Source organism: Silurus aristotelis (genome assembly GCF_946808225.1).
Source record: "Silurus aristotelis genome assembly, chromosome: 12".
NCBI lineage: Eukaryota > Metazoa > Chordata > Actinopteri > Siluriformes > Siluridae > Silurus > Silurus aristotelis.
This window is the reverse complement of record NC_139585.1, coordinates 10,774,136-10,786,483: the sequence shown is the minus strand read 5'-3', so window position 1 is coordinate 10,786,483 and position 12,348 is coordinate 10,774,136. Positions and strand designations below refer to the sequence as shown.

Sequence of the window (12,348 nt, the reverse complement as noted above, 5' to 3'; positions counted from 1 at the left end):
CTGAAATGACACAAATCTGATTTGCTGCCTTAATGTGACACATATCTAATTCTCTTTCAGGACTGTGCGGACATAAAAATCCAATCTTTTTAAATTAGACCTGGCCCATTTTCATAGGTGGTCCTAGATTGAAAACATATCCGATATATGGCCATGTGACATGAATGAGATGAGTCAGATTGGAATTCATGTGGCTCCGCCCCCACCCTATCCCCCCAAGCAACAATTTGAGCCAAAAACAGTGGCACCTGTGTTAGGAGGAAGGATTGGGAAATAGTTATTTATGATTCCCCATACTCAGAGGTGGGAAGTAACAAGTACAAATACTTTGTTATTGTACTTAAGTAGATTTTTTTTGGAATCAGTACTTGACTTCACTATTTATTTTTCAGTAAACTTTACTTTACTTTTGCTCATTACATTTTTACACAAATATCTGTACTTTCTACTTCTTACATTTTTAAAACAGGCTCGTTACTTTAAAAAAAGGTCAAACAGAAATGTGTGCTGCAATATACGCTAATAAAACCAGTGCTGTTAAAATTTATTTGCATTTTTGACAGCCCTAATTGATATATCAGTACAAAAAAACTAATTTCAAATTTTGTTACCTAATAAATGTATCCAGGCTGAACATCCACCATGTAGTAAACAAGCAGAGAAAAGATGATGATGATCAGGTGATCAGGAATTTCTCTGTTCTCAGTCATGTTTACATCAGTGATTCCCTCTGTCTCATCCATGTTAACCCCATACTTCTTGTTGCCTTCTCTCTGTTTATTGTGAGCTTAATAAACTAGTCTATGTACGTGGTGTGTGAGAGCCAGGAAATGATACACCAGTGTAGATTGAAAAAGGGTGCGCAATGAGAACGAAAAAATTGACATTTCACCAAATAGATTAAAACTTAACTTAAGTTCAAAAACGTAAAAAGTGGCAAGTACAGATATTTGTGTAAAAGTAAAAAGTTGTCCGAAAAATAAATAGTGAAGTAAAGTACTGATACAAGAAAAATCTACTTGAGTACAGTAACAAATATTTGTAGTTCGTTGCTTCCCACCTTTGGTCACAGACATAATAAATGTATGTATAGAAAGCTCGAAAATGCCTACTTTTAAATAAACCAATTGACATCAAATATAAATATTCTCTGATTATGTTATCCGTATGAAAGTTATGGGGTACAGTTTCTCTGGTATCACCTCATTACCTGTCCGTGTGGAAACATAGCAAAGATTCTGTTTGGTGTCCTGATATTCATGTAATTAAAAACACCATAATTACTTTAAAACGTTTACAAGAATATTTTGTCTTCATGCTCTATGTTGAGTTTGGTTTCACGAATAACAAACATACATTTGCATAAAGCATTAATATTTTCCATGCACATGTTGATTAGAGTATTCAAAATTGGAAGGTATTAATTTAAGGTACAGTTAAAACAGATAAAAAGGTGCGATTAAGTTGCGATTCATTGTGAGTTAACACATGGAAACCATGCAAATTAAATATTTAAATCGATTGACAGCCCTAATATTAATTTGATGTGAGGTCCAGTTACCAGCGTGACACTAAAACAGGTAGTAGTAATGGCTACCTTTTACATAAGTACATGTCAGAGCCCAAACTTCTTTACTTTAATTAGATAAAAAAGGATAATCATTACTTCAACTTTTACCAGAGTATTTTAAAACATGACTATCTGTACTTCTACTTAAGTGAAGGATGTGTGTACTTTTGCCACCTCGCCTATATTGTTATGTAAAATCTATTCAAGCAAAACTGGAAAGAATTTCCTGAAACAAAGTAGTGTTTGATTCACTTGTCCATAACATTATTTTTGTGTACATGAAGGCTGTTTTATAAGACAGGTGCTTTAACATTAAAATACAGTTATGGGTCTGTTGCAGCTATGGTCAAGATAAACAGCTCTTATTGTGCAAAAATCTGAATTGTATAAGAACTGCAACTTATATGCTGCGTAATACTGTCCATGCCTCAAAAAAAATATTATCGCTAGTTAGCATTTTTCAAAACTTTCTTATTCATCCACAGTGAAAACTTGATGAAATTAATAGATTGCTTCACACCACTGCCCCTGACTGGTCATCTTAGTACCTTCACCAATTCTAAAACAGTAAACAAATTTAGCACAGGCACTTATTTATGCTGTGGGTCACCTGGCAGTTGAAATAATGAGAATATGTGGGGTCGCAGAATGGTTTCCATGCTGTATTGTACTGCATTATTATTTCTCACAGCCTAATCTGTGTTGCTTTGCCTCAGTAGACTGATACAACTGCAGTAAGGTGATTCATTCCAGCCTGCTGTTTTGTCCAACACTGCTGACACGTCTCAATAGATAGAACACAATTGGTTCTGTGGAGCAGCCTTTGGTTTTAAAACAATGTTCTGTTGCATTGCTCAAATGCTTGCCAGCTAAAAGATCTCATGCTACATCCATCAAATGCAGTTAATCTTTGATTGCTACACAACTAAAGCCAGGGGAGACAGGTACATCAGTGTGTTGTGCAGTCAAAATAACACTCACAATGGCCATTGAATAAAGTGTTCCTTGAAAACATTCCTCCATATAACTGTGTACTAAAGAGCTCAGAATATCTCTCTCTCTCTCTCTCTCTCTCTCTCTCTCTCTCTCTCTCTCTCTCTCTCTCTTCTCTCTCTCTCTCTCTCTCTCTCTCTCTCTCTCTCTCTTTTTCTCTCTCGCTCTCTCTCATTTCTCTTTACTATATGTCTTTGTTTTGCTGCTTCTTTGTCTTTCCCTTCCTAACTTTTCTCTTGTATGCTTTGTCTCTTCTGCTATCTGTCTATCTCTCCCCGGTTCATGTCTGTCTTTAGTGGGACTATCACTAAATGATGTATTGCTGAGTCTGGCCAGAATGAGTGCCAGATTCTGCAGATAAAGCCGTGCACTTAATTTCCATCGTCCTCCATTTTGACTCAGTAGAGCTGTCTTTAGAGATTCGCGCTCAGACACGCACACTGCTTTCCTGTCCACGCATACACACTGGGATGTGCAATTAGAACTGCCTTGAATTGGAAGGTAGATATAACAGTATATATGCCTATACAGTATATTCACACATGCACATAGACACATTTCTCAGTATAAATCTATACTGTACATCAAGACTGTTGACGACACATGCAGACCAAAATTTGCAATGCTCACAAGCCAATCTATATCGATGTAAATGTATCAAGGCAATTCACATTTTTCTCAGTGTGTTCATCTGCCGTATGACGTAGCATGAAAAGATACAATGTCTAACGTCTTTCTCGTGACTCGAAGGAAGCATGTGAGCCTGTGCTTGTTGTTGCTTGATAGGGGAGAGTTAGCTTGTGAGTGGAAACAGTGAACAAATTGTGAAAATGGGGGTTAAAAAAAAGCTGGTTGCTATAGAAACTCCGTTGCTTTCAAAGATGGCCCAAATTACTTTTGTAGCAGCCAAGTGTGGACAGTTTCCAGCGTTTCAGAGTGAGAAAAACAATGGAAAGACGCAAGAAGAGAAAGTTTACAAATAAAAAAAAGGAGACAGTAAAAAATAAAGGAGCTTTAATTGGAAACCAATGCAAAAGCAGAATCCAGTGAATTGTTGACAGAAAAGAAAGAAGAAATACAAGAGTACAAGTACAAAGCAGTGTGATTTTAGTGCTAACATATGCATAAGAGCAGAAATTAGACTATTTCAATGCTTATGCCACCTTCAGAAGCATCAATAGAGCCTCATAAACTGAACCTGCAGATCTCAGAAGATTCATTATGTCCATCAATGCCACCTGCTAAGAAAATGCAGAGTATTCAGCGAAGAGTACATACAAACTCACACACATTTTTCATCTCCAGTGCCTCCTTGAGCCTCAAATGGCTGCTTGAAGCTCATTTAAACATCCCTGCCAAGAAAGGATCTGTGCAAGTGACACGTAAATCCAGCTGCCAACAGATCCTAAAGGAGTTTGTCTGCTTTTATGAGGTATTCTTTATTAGCAGAAAGCATGTACTCTTATTGATTTTGGTATTCATTGACAAACACATCCCAAGAATCAGTCACAGGCATTGATTTAAAGAATGTCAACTAAATCTGGCTGAAGGAAATCAAATAAAACAGTTAACACGCAAGGATTTCTTTTCTTACTCAAAGCCATTTCTTCAGTTTGAGGAGGTAAAGGATGTTGCTGTGCAACCAAGGCATAATTAAGTGCTGGGTTTATTTCTGACACATCTGATGACTGGTCTCTTCCCATGCATTCATCTGCTCCTGTACATACACAGTTGGCTCACAGTTTATTGCCCATTTTGCTGCAGTTAATGAAATCTTTGTGGCTAATACAAACAGATACAGATGATAATCTTCTCTTTCTATTGGCTCACCCATGTCTCTGACCAGATTGTGCCGCACCCAGAGTCGATTAAGTAAAGGCGAACGTGTGTGTGTGTGTGTGTGTGTGTGTGGAAAGAGAAAAAAAGACAGATGCTTCTGCTCTAGAGAGGATGGTGAGCTAACAGAGATAAAAGCCTCACCGCTCGGTGCGCTCAAATGTGACCTGAACGTGACGAGACAGGAAAGTGTGCGTATTCCACCAGAACTCTCTGCATGTGTTAAACTCTTTATCTGGGAAAAGCAATGCACTGCCATGCTTTGATATATGTGTTTATATCTGCAACCACATTGAATAAATGCATGCAAGTTCACACAGTGGAAGATATTATAATTCACCGACGGATAACTTCGCTGGGGTACAGGGAGATTTGTGTTGCAGTGAAAATGGGGCTGATTTCTTTCATTAATGGCACAACATGCACAAAACCACCTCAGCGAACACACACAGAGATTTCAAAACATGCTTTCACCCTGAAAAGAGAAAGAAAAATTCAGATAGACCAGATTAACATGTATGAAGCAAAGCCTGTGATCTTTTTTTTCCTGGTGCTGTGCACTGTTTACTGATTTTTAAAACTCTCATTAGATTCAAACACTTTCCCTTGAAGATGGTAAACCCAAGGCAATGCTTTCTAATTAGTTTATGTTGCCCACTGGCGATTGCTGTCGCTGTTGTGTTTTCATGGCCTGTCTAGCGACAAAGTGTCATTATCACTCACATTGCTCCTTTTTAAAAGACCTTGTAGCTGTAAGGTGCTTTTACATATGCAGTGTTTATCTATTTCAATCCACTGTGGTGCACGTTCTATTTTTGGTGTAGGTGAAAACACAGCAGTTGCATTTGGACAAATCTTACAAAGCATCTTGCCCAAGCAAAGCAATCTCAGGTCTGATTTTAACCATTTCTTCTGTTATGCAAGATGCAATGTCAAACCAAACTATAAGACAATAAGTGTTTGTTAGAACAGCAGCTTAATTGCATATTATTTCACTTGGAAAGAAAGCAAGGGGATGGGCAGTTACAGAACACCCAGGGGCTTTTATAACAAACTGGGAGCAGAGCTTATTTATATACGTCATCAGCTTTGAAAAGCCGAAACGTGTATTCCTCCTCTATGGCGCTAACCACTTTATTATCTGGCGATTACTTAGAGCATAGAGCATCAGAGCAAGGCTTCAATTTGTATGAACTTTTTTTGTTGTTGTGAGTTTGTTATCTTCAATATTCAAGTCTCTGGACAGCATAGGGTATTTAGTGCAGTTTCATCTATCCTGCATGTGAATTGTTCCAGGCTTTCAGTGGCATAGCTCCTTACCTCATTATGCTCCATGGCAACTGAGCAGGAGACATCACACACTCAATATCATCACACTTTCCTGATGCAAGGTGAGCAATGACTCAGCCACTGTGTAGAAACACAGCCTGACCTCAGAAATGTGTTTATGTTTTTCAAGGGTCAACTATTACTTCGAAGACAAGAACACTACAGTGGATTTGAAGAGCCAAATCTGTATTCAGAGCTAACCTAAAGATTGTTCTTGTTTATGCAAGTTGAACTGAAGTTATTTTTTTCATGTAAGCAATGTTTGAAGAAAAATGAGTTATTTTCAGTCCAAGAAGTATAGCAACAGTAGTTGACTGAGATTGGTGTCCCTGCGGCATTCACTTGCCTTTCTTGACGCACAGACTGGCCTGACACGCCAGTCACAATGGACATCCAGCCGTGCTCTCAAGCAGCATGTGTGTAGTGGGATTCATTTGTGTGTGAGTGGTGGAGAGGGTTCTGAATGACCTTTGAGGCAGCTCCGCTGCAGAAGAGCACTGACAGCTGGACAGCATACTGGAGAGAGCTGTGTGGATGTTGGGTTCAGTTCTGCATGCTGAGTAGGCCCTGTGACCTTGGCCATGTCTAGAGAGATCACCATGGAGAGAAGCAATGGCCTGCCATATTAAAAACACAGAGAGATCAATGTTTTCTAATATACTTCGTAGCCTTATTTATGCAGACAATTTAATCTAAATCAGTTGCCCCCATGTTAAGTACTGGTCATATTGGATTATAAAATCAACTCGACTACTATACCAAGGTGGAAATTTTAGTTGGCATCACTGCCAAATTACAGATTGGCGTTTGCAAATAAAATTGAATCCTTGAAGATGGATAATAATAACCATGAGCAGTGATGATTGGGGTCCAAGCACCATAATGTTTATAAGATTTTGCATTCCATTTTTGGCTATTTATATTAAATGATAAATTAATTTTTCATGGTGTGAGCCCAGAAACACAAAAAGTTCTTATGGTAAGTTTTAAACCTCAGGAAGCAAAGAACTTAAAACTTTGGACTGTATTGCCACCATCAGGAGGATTTTCTTTACTTTCCTAAGTAAATGTGAGGACTGAGCACCTTTCTGCCAAATTTGTCATTTCCAGGATTTGTGGTTTTTAATTGACACTTTTCAGTAGAGAGCAGAAAAGTGCTGTGCATTATTATATCTGGTTAAAATTGAAAGCAAGAGACATCCACATAAAAAAAGTGTTTAATATCTGTTATGCTGTGAAAGAATTTAGGTGTGAAAATGTGAGAAAAATCAGTAAAATTCAATGTTTTTTACATTTCTAACATGATTTTGTGTGTTTAACTGTTGGAAGGAATTAAACATTTAAGTGCTGAAGCAGAGGACAATAATGTATGCTAATATATCAAGTTATAGTAAGTAATGAGACACATGCAGAAGGTCTAATAGTTACAAAAAAATACAAGGTGAAAGTCTGGTGTTACTTAATAATTAACTGTTTCTCCATTTATTTTCCAAGGGAAAAAAAGCAACACAGGTCAGACACTTGTTTTCTATTGGATCAAGCTTGAAATGTTTGTAAATGAACAGGATGTAGTATGATGGAATGCTGCTACTCGAAGCAAATATTTTGCCTCCTAATACTTTTCCTATTAAAATGGATTTGTAGTTCTGTAGTCAATTTACTCTAATGGTTCATACATACTGCTGCTCCTTTATCAAAGTCAGGCCCATGTTTTTCGCTTTGCGCCTCCTTTCCTCTGTTTCATCTCGCTCCATTCTTGCTGGTCCAGATCGGGGATAGGATTTATCCTCAAAAGGCTCAGTGTCAACCTTTGCCTTTCTCCAAAGAGCTCCTGTTTACCTTTCAGTGTGAGTTAATACTCTGTCAACACTATTAATCCCAAGCATAATAGGGAGCGTCCGCAAGCGTCCGCAGTGTTTACCAGGCTGGCGACAGCTTGGTGAGATTGATTCAGTGATGCTTTATGTCCGGCAGTCTCATCTAATGACGTGCCTGTAAATTACTAGCATGAAGGCATGCAGGAGGGATGGGTGGTACTTGCTCCGCTTTGCCACCCTTGGCCCATCCTCTTGTCTACTTTCTGGATTGCAGACATATAAAAAAAAATAAAATATGTTTTACAGGCTGCTAATGCATGTCCATCTTTTTGTTGCTTTCTCCTTTACACATTCTGCTTCATTTGTTCAAAAGCCCGAAGTCTTTTATAACGTGTGTGTGCTCAATTACCTGTGCATATTACATCGGCGTATTGACGTGATGAGACAGAAGAGTGTTTGAATTCTCATAAACTGTCTCCTCGCTCAGAGATGAGTTCTTCACTAGACGGCTAAAATAAAATCTCTTTTTCATTCCTCCATGAGAATGGCTCAGCACTCCTGTCTCATCCCTTTCAAAGAGAGTGCCAATTTGGGCCGTGGGGCCAGGTGACTCACACTCACTCGAGCCGAGCTGTGGATCGGTGCCTGCAGAGCTCGATAATGGAGGAAGTGTGTCAGTCACATCACAGTCTGTGGGCCTGCTGCGTGGCCATCATTACCTTCTTCTTCCTCATCAAGTGTTCACACCTTCACTGTTTTTTTTCCCTCCATCTTTCTTCATCTTTTTCCTACTATTCTTTTTATCATAGGCATCAGATTGCTCTTCTAGGGCTGCTAAATAGAGCTGTTTATTGCTGTTTTTCCTAAAAGTCTGTACATAGTTCAGGTCATTGCACCTTCTTAGCACAACAACAGATTAATGCTCTTTAGGAAAGCAACAGACTATTTACATAGAAAGTTTGTATAAAAAGTGCAAGTAAAAGAATATTTTATGTATAACAGTGTTGCAAATATTAAGCATAACCACAAATAATGCACCTGTGATTTCACCTTTATACAAACTTATACGAACTGGCATTTCAGGCAGATCAACTGTTGACAGAAATACATAAAAAAAGCCACACTGATTTTATATATTTTATAGCACTTTGACTAATTGGCTAGCTAGCTAACATTATGTACACTTTTTATATTTTTTATAAATTTTTATGTGGGGGAAAACCATTTGGAACCATAGTAAAAACTTCTACTTCAATACAGTATAAGCACCACTGAAATCAAATTAGTGGACTAGAATTATCTGTACTGATAAATATAATGTTTTGTGGAAAAAGATATTTGTTGACTTGCTTACCTTTTTACAAACACAATCAGGGCTTGATTTAAGGGCAATCAAAGGGTTCCCTCCTGGCTTATTATTACAAATATAAAAAATTATTATGACATGAAGCTACACAAAATAACAAATAATACCTGGCTGGGTAAAATATATATTTTGCCAAATTGTGTGTTCATTATATTTAAATTACTTCTGGGAAAACATTTGCTTTAAGCCATAAGTCATTGTTCACCTGTGGACAATTAAAGTGCCACATGAGTATCTCAGTATAAATACATGTGTGTGAAAGATTTGGTAAAAGAAGCTAAGCTGTCAGGACAAAATTCATTTTTTAGAAGATATAAAAAAAAAATTTAATAAAAAAGATTATTGTTTTTTCAGAACTCTAAATATTGTTATTATAAAGTAGAAATATGTCTTGGCATAAACATGATTCTGCCACTTAAAGAGAGTTTTAGTCAGAGAAGCAATGAAAGGCCAAGTGTAACTCATAGGTAAAAAATAAAGATCCACAGCTCGAAGGGAAGAAGCCAGTTCATTAGACAGCCACATTGCTAACTCTTAGGAAAAGTAAACTTAATGGAATAGTAATGGGAATAATACTTTTAATAAAAATGCCATACAAAAACCCAAAATGCATGTTGGAGAAACCTGTGGACATGTGGACTGGTGGCATATTAGCAAAAAGCACTACATTTAACAGACACTCAGTGTTTTTTTTGCTCAGCAATATTTGCTGAGTTGTTAAAACTGCAGATTTGTCTGTATAATCTTGTGGATAGTGTTGAAATGTAATATACCCCAACCCCTTTGTCTGTTTGAACCCACAATCCTCTGCATATACAGCATCTCTGCTAGTAAAGAGCTCTTAGATTTGACAGATGACTCTGGAATCCATTGACAGATCTAATGACGGATACTTTGCTCTGTCATTTTTGGAGGACATATAGATGACATTTATGTATAGATATTACAATTGTAAAACTTTTCTGTGGTGAAAAACAAACAACAAAAAAAGCCCTGACAAACTAAACTAGATACATTTGCTCTTTTGTTGATGGATGGCACAAGACAAATAACAATAAACGGCTGAACAGAACAACACAAAGACATCTTGGGGCTTGGGAAGGGAAGAAGTTGTTTCTAATGCTACTTCTCATTTGTTGCTGTGTGTCACATTTTAACTGTAATTGATGACGCTGTATGCTGAAAGGTGGTCCAGTATCTGTATTTATATTGCTGTTTGTGAGTGATATTTGACTGAAAAGCTGACACAGTGTCAGGCTAAACAGTTGACATGGCTGTGATTACTGCTGCTGAGGGAATGACATCTGTTGAGATTTCCATTGCGAGTGTTACTCATGGTGGATGTCATTAAAAATGGCCTTTCTCACTGTGTGTGTGTGTGTGTGTGTGTGTGTGTGTGTGTGTTGTGTGTGTGTGTGTGTGTGTGGCAAAGACTTGCCTTGCGGCTTGAATCAAGATAATGGCTTTTCCATTACAAATACACCAATATTTGAGAGAACAATTCTGCCGTGCACCCGCGAAGGGTGAATTACATTTACTCTGTTATTTGATACTGTTCAAGCTGCGCTTTGAGAAATAACTTTTATTTCCCTTTCCCCTCGACATCAGAAAACCAGTCTCTGTGCAGCGACGAGTAGAATTCGAAGCAAGATGAATGTCAGACTAAGACTTCATTCAGCAACTCGCACCGATCGCATCTCTCTCCAATCACGAGCGCTGATGTTTTCTGGGACGATTTTCTTTTTAAATGCGTGGCTCAGGAGTTGACTTGGGTTTTGTGTGAAAGGTGATATGGAGCTTCGCCGGAGTGAGAGTGAAGTGTTTTGTTGGCGAAGCGGCCATGCAAGGAAAGATAAGTGACAGCGCTATAGTCGTGTGTGTGTAAGGTACTCAGTGGAGCGTGTGTTGTCAGAGTCAGCAGTCACCTCTGAAACCTGTGTGTGTAGGTGGTGGGTACTGTAAACAGGGCACACATAGCAGAGCCATGTTTTGCCATGAGAATTTCATTCAGATTGCATAAATAAGAGATAAAGGTAATGAAGGAGGATAGCGGGAATGACGGCGAAGCGAATGAACAAGATAGAGAAGCGTCAGCCTCTCTACGTTAACTTTTGCGAGAAGTAAGTAAACAGCTGAGGCATGAAAGGAATGACGTGATATTTGAAAGACACAGAATTATGTAGATTAATTGCAGAAGAAGGCGGTGGGGCTTATCAGTGAGCGGCAGCACTTTTCCCTCAGCTCATTTTGGTGTGTGTGTGTTTTAATGGATCATGGGGTTAAAGCCCTACCTGAGGTTGTTTGTGTGTGTCTAAGAGACTAGGTGGAGGAGGCTGAGGCAAGCATAAGGATCTTCTCCATCTGGGGACAGGATTGCTTTCACTGCATCGTCCTTTTTGTCCTTTCGCCTACCCACACACTCCCATTTCCATTCCAATAGACCTTTTTTTTTTCTTGCTCATTTTCTCTCTATCTCTTTTTTCCTCTGGAGTTCTCTTATTAAGGGGTCATGATGGAGTGTGTCGGCGTTGGAGAAAAAGGATTCAGACCTGCCAGCATTGTTGTGCATCTCAGATGGTGTTTTTGTGGTGTGAAAGCAAGCTAAAGCATAAACAAGGTGTCGTGGCAAAGTGGTTCTGCTTCAGTATAATACACAGGAGTGCTTTGATGAGCTTCGCTCGGGTTGCAATTCGTGTTCACGTTTTGTGCGGCTCGGCAGAGCTGTCCTCCTCTTCCCGTGTCCTGCTGCAGCATGCTCTCTAGGCACGCTGTTAAATTCTCTTCTTTGATCCGAGGGGAAGAGACGGGCACAAAACAGACTCCTGGGAAATGAGCAGTTGCATCTTCCTCCCTGCCGTCTCAACCCACTCTTGTTTTCTTACATAGTGACAATTAACATTTCTGCTTGCCAACATTCTCCATCCTTTCTCCCTCGTTGATGTTTATAGCCAGGGATTCACAAACTTGGGGATGGGATATTGTGTGTACATTGACATGTTAATCACATGGTGGAATAGAGGACTGTGGCATTTATGGAGAAAAGGCACACTTGTTGAATTTGTTCAATTAGGAGATTTTCAAATACATTAGAGACAAAAAATAAACCAATGTATTTGCATTCAGTTGTTACAGCAATGAAAAACTGTTGCACAAATGGCTGTGGATTAAGCCTCAGTTTATGATATGGTGCCAATAATTTCTTTACTTCTGCACAATGCTTGGCTTTTGTGCTTTAAATTGGCACCTATCATAATAAATAGGTGCACACCAGGCACAGTTGCACAGTAAATCCAGAGCTTGTACACATTATTTATTCATTTTTTTACTTTCCTGGTTTGCAATTGATCCAAATGTACGTAAAAAAATAAAAATAAAAAAAAAATCACATTTTTGAGCCCACTATTGACTCAGCGCACAGCAAGCACTGATTTTAAGCT

At 38.5% G+C, this 12,348-nt stretch overlaps 1 protein-coding gene across 42 annotated transcripts in view; it reads left to right on the top strand.

The window, feature by feature from the left end:
* nrxn1a (neurexin 1a) overlaps positions 1-12,348 on the top strand; it is a 158,117-nt gene that overhangs the window by 37,756 nt on the left and 108,013 nt on the right. The gene's annotated exons all lie outside the window — the stretch shown is intronic.